Here is a 13,637-nt window from a genome sequence, read left to right as displayed (position 1 = left end):
GGCAGAAAAATATTATTTTTGTAAAAATTTTAGAATGCCTTTTACATGCGGAATTGACACAAAAATCACTCAATTCGGATGAGTAATGAAGAAACTGCCGAAAAACTGCGTACATATAATTAAATAAACGCAATTTGCAATTAATTAACAATTACGAAAATTAATCACCCCTTTTAATTCTTGCAAATTTGTAATATTTAACCATGTTCATGCAATTTAGATTATGAAAATAATAAGGGGCTCGTGATACCACTGTTAGGTTATGATACATATGACATTTACATAGATCATGCGGAAACAACCATTAACCCAGGAAACATATTATTTACACATAATCATATAGCATAATTAGATGCATACTCTTTGTTGCGTGCCTTCCCTAGCTGCGCCCGAACCGAACAAGAACAAGTCTTTTAGGACTCCAAATGTCGTCCCTCCGTAGATAGTCCACAGCACGTCCGGATCCGCCTTAAGATTGACCAACTAGAACCGCCCTTAAGGTACTAGAAAATTCGGCACTTTTATGAGCAAGATGTGTTTTAATTTTCTCTCAAAAAACTCACTTTTGAATACTTTGAAACTTGTGTATAAATTATGACCCCTAGGCCTTTATTTATAGAGTTATGGAAAAGGAATCGTAATCCTAGTAGGATGCGAATTAATTGGAATTAGAATCCTACATGAATTCTATTTAATTAATTTATCCAATTAGGAATAGACATTTAATCATACACTGACTCTTGCAGATTCAGGAATCATGCATGAGCACAAACTCACACACACACGGCAGCCACAAGGGCTGCCCATGCGTGCGAGCAGCAGCCCGCGCAGCACGGCCCACGCAGCCGTGGCCCTTGGCGCGCGCTGGGCCTGCCTTGCGGTAGGCCTGGGCGCTGCCTTGGCTGGGCTTGTGGCGCGCACGCTTGCTGGGCGATGGCCCCGGCTTCGTGCTGGGCCTTCGTCCGGCAAGCCTCGTCCGATGCTAATTCGTACGATACGCTTCCGATTAAATTTCCATTTCCGGAATCTATTTCCGATACGAACAATATTTAATATTTCCGATTCCGGAATTAATTTCCGTTTCGAACAAATATTTAATATTTCCGTTTCCGGAATTATTTTCCGATTCCGGCAATATTTCCGATTCTGACAATATTTCCGTTTCCGGCAATATTTCCGATTCTGGTAATATTTCCATTTCCAATAATATTTTCCGATACGTACCATGTTTCCGTTTCCGGCAACATCTACGACTTGGATAATATTCATATTTCCGATACGATCCATATTTCCGTTTCCGGCAATATCATCGTTTCCGGAGTATTCATTTCTTGCCTGTGACGATCTTAGCTCCCACTGAAACCAAGATCCGTCGGTTCCGAATATTCATAGATGGAGTATTTAATGCCATTAAATACTTGATCCGTTTACGTACTATTTGTGTGACCCTACGGGTTCAGTCAAGAGTAAGCTGTGGATTAATATCATTAATTCCACTTGAACTGAAGCGGCCTCTAGCTAGGCATTCAGCTCACTTGATCTTACTGATTTATTAACTTGTTAATTAATACTGAACCGCATTTATTAGACTTAACATAGAATGCATACTTGGACCAAGGGCATTATTTCCTTCAGATGACGCGTGGCAGGGGTAATCATTTCTTACCCCTCTATAAATAAGTGGCCAATTTGAGTGATTTTCCCCCTCATTTCTAGTGATCATTTGAGAGCAATAGGAGAAGGCGATTTCCGGCGTCTAACATCCACCGAAATCCACTGTAGCGCCGCCACAATCTTCAAAGCCCTGTTCTTGCAGTTCTTCATCAAAGTTCTTTCACAAACTCTCTTTGATCTATCAGGTAATGTTTTCTTTGGAAAAATTTGTTTGTTGATTTTGATCCTTCCCAATTCTCTTTTCTTAATCATGCGAGGGTCTCGTCAAACTGAGGGCATCAATTTGTCCCTTTGACGCCTTCTCTTTTCAAGTATGCCCATGTCTTGAGCCAAGTCTCCAGCCTGTGCAGGATATAATGGCGTGGATAGAGGACGAAGAGCAATTCGAAGGAGAATCCTCTTCTCCTATAGAGGAGGACGTCCCCGAGTGCACCGATGTCGCGCCGGTGAGCACGTCAGGTGGGGAGGAAGGTCACTTTCATCCCAGCGCAATCTTCCCACTTTAGACGTGGCTGAACTTCCATACCCTCAAGGGGAAGGTCTATGGGAGGTCTCTGAATCTAGGCTTAGAGTACAAGTTTCGTATGCCGGCTGGTATGGACTGCACCAGCTTTGGACTGGTGGAAGGAGAATTCGCCGTGTACGGCTCTTTTCTGAAGCTGGGTATGAGATTCCCCCCTCACTCCTTTGTGGTGGTGTTGCTGGACGGCTTCAACATCGGCTTGAACCAAATGTCCCCCAACTCTTGGGCGGGTGTGTTTGGCTATATCGCTCGTTGTGAGCTCGCCGGTATCACTCCCTCCTTCCCGGCGTTCCTAAGGATTGCTTCCATGTCCCAGGTTTCAAAAGCCGCCGCGGATTGGCTAATTCTTACATACAAGGGGGCTTATCGGACGGTGATGGGGAAGGCGTCTAAATGGCATCACTGGAGGAAGAAGTGGGTGGTCATCAAAACCACAAATCTGGAGATGTGCGAGCGGATGAGAGGTTGGAACGTCAAGCCCAACTTGGTTGGAAAAAACAGCTCTTTCCCTCCGGTCTCCGCCGTTCTCTGGGAACGGATCTCGTCATTGTTCAAGGCCAAGCCACTCGTCATTAAGGACAAGACGGCCTACATACCCGAGGGGTGGTTGCCTCATCTGGATCAACTGGGCAATCCCGTTTTCCTCTCGGCTGTGGGCTTGTGTCCGTATATGCCGAGAGGTAATGTATCTATACTTCCAATCCTTCACTGTTTTATCAACACTGTACTAATGTCTTTATTTGTTTTTTCAGACGAGGCCATGGATAAGCTGGACGATGCCTCCAAAGGCCAAGTGGATATGCCGTCCTGGCTGGCGAAGGTACTCGACGCCAGCACCTATAAGGCTTGGCAGCGTCAGCAGGCGGCCGAGCAAGCCATCCCAGAGAAAATGGCTGCCCCTCCTGCTGAGGAGAAGGTATTGATCAAACCTTCCCATGTAATTCCCTTTATTGTTTGCAACTTATGTTCTCATTTCTTCAGAAGGCGAGGAAGACGGCCACGAACGCGGCTCCTTCTTCTAAGCGCAGGGCTGGCGGCACAGGGAAACCCGTCTTCAAGTCAGCAGCTTCAAAGGCTCCCAAGGTGTTCGCCGTCCCCAAGGCTGCATCCGCTTCTCCTAGCTTCCAGAAAGCTGGTGAGACGGCTGATCCTCTTGCGGGGATTCCTGAAGTCATCCGCCGAAACATTCCTCTGAAGGCGGCGGAAAGAGATAGGAATTCTGGGGGTAAGTTTTACTCCAACATCGTAACCACCGGCTGTTCCTCGTCTACTCTCTAGTTTCCCCCAGGGATTCTAAGGCCGTTGTTTTTCCTACAGAAATTCCCGATCCTCAGAAAGACATTGATGCTGAATTGGATCAGATCCCTTCTTCAGGCGGGTTCAATTCTCATTACCGCAGGAAGATAATGACGTTGATGTGCAATGCCATTCCTCCCCAATATGCCGAGACTCTCACCGAGGCGGCCGAGAATATGCTTGCCGCCATGCAGTCCTCGGCACTGGACGTGAGTTTCATTATGCCTTTATTTTTACACACTCGTTTCTCTTTGTTTTACTCTTGTTATTTTTGTGCAGATGTTCATTCTGCTGGACTCACTGAAAAAGTGGCGCACTGCTTTGGTGCATGAAGAGGCTCGACACCGTCTTCTGGCCAGTCAGTGTGGCGACCAGCATTTTGCTGAGCTGGAGAAACTTCGCTTCGACAGGCGGGAGCAGATTGACGCTGTGACTACCGCCCTGGCCTCCCAAAATGCTGAGAACGCAGCTCGTCTCATGCAAATTGATCAGAACTTTTCTGAAATGGAGGACCTTTCCAAGAAAATCAAGGAGAAAGAAGCTGAATTTTCTTGTCTTGAGACTCAGTTTAAGGAGTTGGAGGTCCAGCTGGAGGCGGCTAGCAAGGAGGTTGCTTCGTCAAAGAGTGTTCTCGACCAGTCGACCATGTTAGGTGAGAAATCAGCCCGAAGGGGTATGGAGCTTGCATGGAATGCTGAATTTGCAAGTGAACGTCCCTTCAGCTGGTTCGAGAAGTTCCTCACCTATCAGATTGAGGTGGAGAAGGCTCAAAAGGAAGGACACACTCCTCCTGAGTTTGTTCCCAGCGAGGATGAGGAATGAGCTCCTACGCGTCTTGTATTAATTTTGAACATTTTTTCAAGACGCCTTGCTTAGTGGCATTGTGCATAATTTTTGTAATTATGACTAACTTTTTGGAATGACATAGCGTCTTTTGAACGTCTTATTGCTTTTTAGCTTTTGTCATTTTTTTTTTTTTGATGCTATGATTATGTCTGACGCCTCCGACTTGAGACGTCAGATTTCTACCCTGGTCTTTTGCCGAGGTCTTTAGCTACTTTATATAGCTATGTTTAGAAATATGTAACCCCTGTGTTCTAGGTGATCAGCCTAGTGAGGGTGCTAATCTGGGCCACTTCTTAGACCTTTAAACGACTAGTCTTTTTTTTGGGAGAACGTTAGTTTGCATTTCTCCGAGGAATTTGATAACATATTTGTCATAAGGATTTCCCAACAAGGCCGGCTTGCAGGGAATTTTTCATTTAATGTTTAAAACATGCTACATGGTGCGTCTAGGTTCTAGACGTCTTTATAAAGCATATAATCAAGATAAGTGTCAATCTAGAAAAAGTACTTCTTGAGGTTATCCGCATTCCATGTACCCAAAATCGGACATCCCTGTATGTCCTGGATCCGGTATATTCCGTCTCGAACCTCCTCGTAAATCTCATATGGACCTTCCCAAGTAGGGGTGAGTTTCCCTTGTTCATTGGCGCGTCCGACGGCTTCCATTTTCCTAAGTACAAAATCTCCAACTTTTAGTATTCTTCTAGAAACCCTTTTGTTGTACTCCCTCGTCATTCGGAGTTTGTATAGCCGTTGTCGTAGAGCCGCGTTCCCTCTGGTTTCTGGTAAGAAATCCAAGGCCGCCTTCATCATTTCCCAATTGGCATCTTCATTAAACAACATGACGCGCAGGGTTAGTTCACACATTTCAATGGGTAGGACGGCTTCAGCCCCATAAGCTAACAAGAATTGTGTTTCTCCTGTGGACTTTTTTGTTGTGGTCCGTATAGACCATAAAACATTGGGTAACTCGTTGGCCCATAAGCCCTTTGCCTCATCAAGCTTCTTCTTCATCCCTTCAGAGATGATTTTGTTGAATGCTTCTACTTGTCCGTTAGCTTGGGGGCGTCCTACTGATGCAAAACATGTTGTGATACCATGGTCAGCCAACCAATCTTCCAATTTGGGCGTCTTGAATTGTGGCCCATTGTCGAAGACAATAGACTGAGGCACGCCAAATCTTGTGATTACGTTTTTCCAGATGAATGCTCTCACATCTTGTGCCTTAGTGTTCCTTAAAGCTTCAGCTTCTACCCATTTAGTGAAGTAGTCGACGGCTACTATTACATAACTCAGTCCTCCTGGTGCCGTCGTATAGGGGCCTAATAAGTCCATCCCCCACTTGGCGAATGGTATAGGGCTGGTGATTGGCGTCAGTTTCTGTGCTAGCCGTCGAATTAGGTGAGCAAACCGTTGGCATTTATCACACCGCTTGACCAAATTGAGAGCGTCTTCTTTGAGAGTGGGCCAATAGTATCCGGTTCTTAAAGCTTTTTCGGCCAGGGCCCTCCCTCCTATGTGAGAGCTGCATAATGCCTGATGAAGATCTTCCAGTACCTCCTGCCCCTTCTCGGGGGTTACGCAGCGAAGAAGAGGCCGTGAGAAGGCTTTTTTGTATAGAGTTCCATTCCATATCTCGAACCAGGTGCATTTCTTTTGTAATCTTTCTGCCTGCTTGGGGTCATCAGGGAGTACTCCATTCTTTTTGAAGTTGACAATATTATCCATCCAGGTGGTTGTTCGGTCTAAGATGTCTGTTCTCGAGGCGTCAATGCTTTTGGACTGTTTTACCTCCCAGAATACATGACGTGGCGTGTCGCAGGATGCTGAGCTTGCCAGTTTGGATAAAGCGTCTTCCTTGTTATTTTCAGACCGGGGTATGCGTTGTACTTCAAAGTTAGACAGCTGTTGAACTTCTTGACGGACCCTTTCCAGATATTTTATCATGGCCTCATCCTTGGCCTCATATTCTCCTTTGACTTGACTGACGATTAACTGCGAGTCAGATAAAACCAGGACGTCTGTTGCCCCCGCGGCTTTGTTCATCTGAATTCCACATATCAGGGCTTCGTATTCAGCTTCGTTGTTTGACGCCGGAAAGTTAAAACGCATTGCATATTCATAGATATCCCCTTCTGGTGATTCGCAAATAATGCCGGCTCCTGACCCGTTCTGAGTGGCAGAGCCGTCCACATGAACTATCCACTGGGTTTTCTCATTCTTCAAATAGGGTGTCTTGGTTAGTTCCGCAATGAAGTCGGCAAATGCCCGTCCCTTTATTGCCTTCCGCGGCTCATACGAAATATCAAACGCGCTAAGCTCAATTGCCCAGTTGAGCATTCTTCCGGACGCTTCTAGATTGGTGAAAGGCCGCTTTAGCGGTTGATCCGTGTATACTACCAGTCGATGAGCTAGGAAATATGGACGAAGCTTCTTACTAGCCAAAAACAGAGCGAAGCCAAACTTTTCAACTGTTGGATATTTGAGTTCAGCATTCTGCAGCATGTGGCTGACAAAGTAGACAGGTAGTTGCGTCCCATCCCTTTCTGTAAGCAAGACGGCAATTAGTGCGTACTCTGAGATGGCAAGGTACAGATACAAGACTTCCCCTAAGAGAGGGCTGACCAGTCGTGGTAAAGTATGCAGGTGTTCTTTTAGGCGAAGGAAGGCGGCCTCAGCTTGCGACGTCCACTCAAACTGGGTGCCTTTTTTGATGGTACTGAAAAAGTAATGACACTTGTCTCCAGCTCTAGATAAAAATCGTCCCAAGGCGGCAAGACATCCAGTTAGGCGTTGCACATCTTTGACCGTCCTTGGCGACATCATATTGATGACCGCCTGCACCTTGTCCGGATTTGCTTCAATGCCCCTTTCGTCAATCAAGAAGCCAAGGAACTTTCCAGAGGATACCCCAAATATGTACTTCTTGGGATTGAGTCTCATCTGGTATGTCCTACTGGTCTCAAAGGTTTCTCTCAAATCGTCAAGGTGATCCATCTTCTGTTTGCTTTTTACAATCATGTCGTCGATATAGGCTTCTATATTCCTCCCCTGCTGTTTTGCAAAAACTGTGTTCACCAACCGTTGGAAGGTGGCGGGGGCATTTTTTAAACCGAACGGCATTACTTTGTAGCAGTACAATCCTTGTTCCGTGACAAATAATGTCTTTTCTTGATCTTCGGGCCACAATGGGATCTGGTGAAATCCGGAGTAGGCGTCCATGAAGCTCATCATGGCATGTCCGGCTGTCGAGTCGACGAGTCGGTCTATCTTTGGCAGTGGGAAACTGTCCTTAGGGCAAGCTTTATTGAGATCAGTGTAATCAACACACATCCTCCATGTCCCATTGGGCTTGGGTACCAGTACTACGTTAGTTACCCAGTCTGGGTACTGACACGGACGTATGAAGCCTGCATCCATTAGTTTCTTAACCTCGGCAGCAGCGGCCAAATTTCTTGCTTCACAATGATTCCTCTTCTTTTGTCGTACTGGCTTTACAGTGCTGTCCACATTTAGCTTATGCACGGCCACCGCCGGATCTATGCCTGGCATCTCCTCTACCGTGAAGGCAAATATTTCCTTGTATTCTCGGAGCAGTTGCACTAATGCTTCTGACATGGGGTCGTCGGGGTGGACCCCAATGGGGACCGTTCGAGACGGGTCTGCTAAGTCCAGAATTATAGCATAGTGTGCTCCCACTGGCTCAGGTCGTCTTTCTGCATTGTGCTCCGTTGGTATCTCTCGGGTTTTACGACGGCTTGCCAGAGGTTTAGCTTGCTCTTTTCCCTTCGGAGAGGCTCCCCAGGCCGTTGGCTCCAATGTCGATAAGTAACAATCCCTGGCCAGCTGTTGATTTCCATAGAGAGACCCAACGCGTCCGTCACTTCCGACAAATTTGACCAATAGTAAATGAGGAACGATCACAGCTTTTAGATCGTTGAGCGTTGGACGGCCAAGTATGATGTTGAATGTGGTGAGGTTTGCTACAATTATAAACCTAATCACAACTTCTTTGGTCACTGGGGGAACTCCAATAGAGGACGGGAGCAAAATGGAGCCGATTGGACGAACGATGCTCCCTCCGAATCCTACCAAGGGCCCGTACACTTTTTCTATGCCTTCAGGATTGTGTCTTAATTTCCGTAGACATTGCAGACTGATTATGTCGGACGAGCTCCCCGTGTCCACCAGTACTCTCTTCACCTTGAGATCAGCCACCTTAATCTCTATAACCAGAGGATCATCATTATATGGCGCTGCCTCCCTTCTGTAATCGTCTTTGGAAATTTCTACAGAGGGTAGATTCTTCTGTCCTGGGCGAAGATGAGATGGACCTTTTTGTCGTCCTTCCTTACATGGTTCTCCTGCAGCTATTCCCCCTGATATTACCATAACTCTTTCGTCTAAATACTTAGAGGTGGGGCTCACTTCTTTGTCCGCGTCCTTTAAATGGACGTACTGGCGGAGGTGTCCTTCAGCCGCGCGGTCAGTTAATATCTTCCTCAACATCCGACAATTTTGGATGTCATGTCCTTCGTCGTTGTGGAAAGCACAGAAAGGGGCTTGTTGGCAAGAGGTGGTCAATCGTCGGGGGGACGGTTTTATTCCCAGACTCGGTCCTTCAACAAGGAGGATGTTTTCAAGAGCCGTGTTGAACATAAAGGGACCCCTAGAGGACGACCTCCTTCGCCCTCTTTTCTTCTCAGAGCCGCGGCCATTCTTTCTTCGGATGACGCTCTCATGCTGTCTTCTAGAAGCCTCTAGAGAGTAATGGCCCTGGGCCTCATTTTTCTTCTGTGGAGTTCGTTTCGTCCATCTTCCTGGACGTTCCTCTTTGACATGGCGACTCTCCTCCTCCAGGTTACGTCTTTTCATAGGTGAGTCGGGATCTTCTGACAAAGACTCTACCATCCTGCCATTATCGTGCTTAAGATAGACTTCGTGAGCACCATTCAACAAGTGCCGCACAGAAATGGCGGCAGCGGGCCGGCTAGCTGCCGCGTCACAATGAGTATTGGACCCATCTTTAGACACCCCTTCTCTGGCTGGGAGTTCTGTTTGGTCCTTGGTTTTCCCGCAGTCAGTTTGAAGTTCAGCCATGACACTGTACCTCCCCACAGACGGCGCCAAATGTTGTGGGATCTTTTACGGTGCTGACGTGGCACGCGTTCCTCGGAGGTATCAAGTATGATCTGGCACGAACTTCTGGCAACCTGCAAAACAAGAATATTCCCGTAGGAATATTCCCTCCGATGCTTAAGTAAGTATAAGCTAGAGAGATAAGTAATTTGTAGAGAGAAGGCAGAGCAAAGATAAGTTTTGGTTGGTGCGAATGAATTGAATGCCCTTTTACCTTGGGATCTGAGCTATTTATAGTGCTAGGGTTTCTTGGGGACTGTTCCCTAAACCCAAGCTGTGGGGTGTGTGCCCCTTGGGGATTTAGGACACGTGTCATTTGTCCTGCCATGATGAGCCTTCTACAATTTCGACCTGCCTTCTCAGAGGGGATGGGCCTTCCAAAATGGGGTTGTGCTCTCATTTCGTTTAGGTACCAAGGTTTGGGCCTTCTTCCTAGGTTTGGGCCCAGCTGGTCGGTATTGATCATTGTATCCTCTTTGGGCTTTGCGGTGGAGATATTCTAGCCCACGTCAAAACTAGACTCAACTTAACTCAAAAACAACAACCGTTCCCCGGCAACGGCGCCATTTTGATAAAGGTATTTTCCGTCGTTGAATGAAACACACCTTATCAAACAAAGTTTGTAAACTCCTAACTAACCGGCTATATTGACTATAGCGGTAAGCATAGGGATCGTCCCAAGGAAACGGAGTGAAGTGAGTTCAATTGTTAAGCTAGTTTAGGACGGAGTTTGAATTTGAATTATCGACTACAATTCTAAGCTATTAAACAAGTTTCGCAAATAAAGGAAAGTGTTAGGAATTGGGGATAGACTAGGGTAACCGGGGAAGAACAAAGGCTAATCACACAATTACGATGCAATGACTTGACATATAGGGGAAAAGCAACTATTGACGAGCTCGCCACCTCTCGGATAGAGCGCGCTAATTCCTCTAATCTAAGAAAAGCTCTCGCATGATCCTAGGACTAGACAACTCGCAATTGAGACCTAGTTTTTACATGCATCATAGAGATTGACAATCTATTGCCAAATCAAGATGAAGCACTCCAATCAATCCTAATTAAACTAGCATTTGCAACTACTAATTCATTAGACATGGAATTCCTAGCATCAAATCAAATTTAATCACATCAATAATCAACAATCATCCTTTAATTTCCCCCAATTTAGCCCTAAGTTTCACCCCTACCCCTAACTAGAAACTACTCACTACTCATGGTTTTAACTAAGGAAATCAAGGATTCAAAGCAACTAGACATTGAATTGAAAAGTTGAATAAAAGAATCAAGAAACTAAGAATTCAATTGAGAATCAATGGGAAATAAGAATCAACAAAAATTAACATCAAAGCAATTGAACAATCAAAAACTCAATAAGAACAGCAAAGCATTAAAGATTGAATTGAAATTGCAAAAAGAATTCAAGAGTTTAAAGAGAATTACAAGTTGAAGCTTCCCCAAATTGAAGTTTCTCTCTCCTACCATGCTTGAAGAACTAGGAACTATCCTCTCTAATTTGCTGAAAAATCTAATTATGAATTTTTTTTTTAATAAAATCTAAAAATCTATTTATATGTTCCCTAGAATTGGAAAATTTAAACTCGAAAAGTGCCAGCCCTCGCAGCCGTGCGATCGCGTAGACCCAGGTGCGATCGCACCGGTGCGAGCAGGCTACTATTTTGTGCGAAAAGGCTCAGCGACGAATTCTCTCCTTCGTACCGTGCGAACATGAAAAGGCGATTTTCGTGTCGTTAAACGAATACCTCCTAATCAAACAAAATTTATAAACTCCTAACTAACCGGCTATATTGACTATAGCGGCAACAATAGGGATCGTCCCAAGAGAATGAATATGTTTGACTTTTCAATCTAATGTGTTCAAAAGCTAGTTCGGATGGAAAATGAGGTTTTGAATTAATCTAATGAAAGCAAGAAAAGCACGAAATACAAACAAATCAAGAAATTCTAGAGATTTCGGGAATCGGCAATGGAAATTGAATTAAGGGAAGAACAAGGTCAAAACAATCATGATTATGCAAAGACTTAGTGCATAGGGGAATAGAATCTAATGACGTGGTCGCCACCTCTCGGATGGAGCATGCGAAGCATCTAATCTATGGTAAAGCTTTCGCATAGTCCTAAACTAGACCACTTGCATATAGGAACTACTATTCACTTGCATAAAAGAGGTTCATAATGTGTTGCCACACCTAAACTATGCATTCCAATCAATTCTAATCAACTAGCATTTGCAACTACTACTTAATTAGTCATGGACATCCTATCACCAACTCACATTTTAATCACAACATCAATCATGAATTTCCCTAAAACTTCCCAAATTCATCCCCAAGGCTTCAACCCTAACCTCTAGACTAAGACTACTCAATTAGCATGATTAACATCAAAATGAAACTAAAATCAATCCTAATCATGAATCTAATTGAATTAAAGAAACTAATTGAATCAACAAAATTCAGAAAATTCAAATATCAAACTTGGGGGAAAATTCAAGAAAATTCAAAATATGAAACTAATTCTAGAATTCAACAATGAAATCAAAGCTTAAACGAAATTAATGAAGCAATTAAAAAATTAAAGAATAAATCAAAAAGAAAAGTAGAATTATACCTTGAATTGTAGAAATTGCATCAAACTTGAAGAACAAAATTGAAGAACAAAACTCAAATGAAAGAGAAAAGAAATCTGAAATTTGATGTTTGAATCAACTAAGAATTAAGAATTTGTAGCTAAGAATCCTAATCCTAACCTCTAATCTAAGCCCTAATCTAATTCTCTCTCTAGAATCCTAATTATGAAATCTGAAAATGAAAACTAAAACTAATTACGTAATGAAAAACTACTGCAATTTAAGTTTTATAACAGCAATCCCGCGTAGCCGTGTTCGGTCGCACAAGAGGGTATGTTCGGTCGCACACAAAAACTCAGAAGCTTCTGTTTATAAACTACAGTTTGTGCGATCGTGGTACGGAGCTCGCCCGCACAGCAGGTCTGTTCGACCGCAAAGCTGCGCTGTTCGACCGCACAGACCCACTGCTGTTGTTCTGTTGCGTGTTGCTGTACTGATCTGCTGTGTGTTGCTGCGATTGTTCTACTACGCCATTCTTGCTGCAAGGTTGCTGGCTGTGTAGCTGCTACAAGGTAGAGCAAGAAGCTCGTTAGTGGGCACTAAGGGCTACTATAAAGCCACGAGTTTGGGCTGCGAAAAACAAGTGCACAAGGCTGCTGTGTTGTAGCATGTTCAAGTGTAGCGTGGCTGTAGTATTGGTCGTGCATAGCTGCTAGGTTGATCTGTGTGGCTGCCTGCTGTTCTTCTAGTGCTTGGCAAACAATAGAGTCTCAAGCCCCTTTTGTTGCTGCTGGTCTGTACACACACACAAGAGCAAAAGTGCCGTGAAGCATTATTAAATCGTAGAGCATTTTATTAAAAATTGAAAATCAAATTATTTATTCGTTTAACACATTTACAAATCGCAAAACATATAACTCGTCTACAAGCATAATGACATAATATTAACACGTTAATGCTCAAAATTGTTAGGTTATGATACATATGAACAACATAAATCATGCGGAAAAACCTTAATGCCATGATACATATTAATTTCACATAATCATATAATTAGTCTAGGATGCATACACTTTGTAGCGTGCCCTCCCTAGCTGCGCCCGAACCGAACATTAACAAGTCTTTAGGACTCCAAGTGTCGTCTCTTCGTAGATAGTCCACAGCACGTCCGGATCCGCCTTAAGATTGACCAACTAGAATTGCCCTTAAGGTACTATTATTTTCGGCTAAAATAGGCAAGTAATATGGCTGATTTTTCTGCTTAAAAATCCTAGCTTTTATTGTTTGAATACTTATTAAACTCGTGTATAAATTTGTGACCCTAGGCACATATTTATAGAATCATGGAAAAGGATTTAGAATCCTATTAGAATACTAAATTAATTAATTAGAATCCCTTTAGAACTCTATTTAATTTAATATCTATCTTCTAGGATTAGTATTTAATCATAGCACGAATTCCGATAGCTTTAGGATTCGTATAGGACCCACACAAGCACGAGCACGAGCACGAGCATCCCACAGCCCGCGCGCATGCCTCGCGGCCCACGCGAGCTGCACGACTTCGCA

This window comes from Spinacia oleracea, chromosome 5 (assembly GCF_020520425.1).
Source record: "Spinacia oleracea cultivar Varoflay chromosome 5, BTI_SOV_V1, whole genome shotgun sequence".
NCBI lineage: Eukaryota > Viridiplantae > Streptophyta > Magnoliopsida > Caryophyllales > Amaranthaceae > Spinacia > Spinacia oleracea.
Note: the sequence above shows the minus strand (reverse complement) of the source record.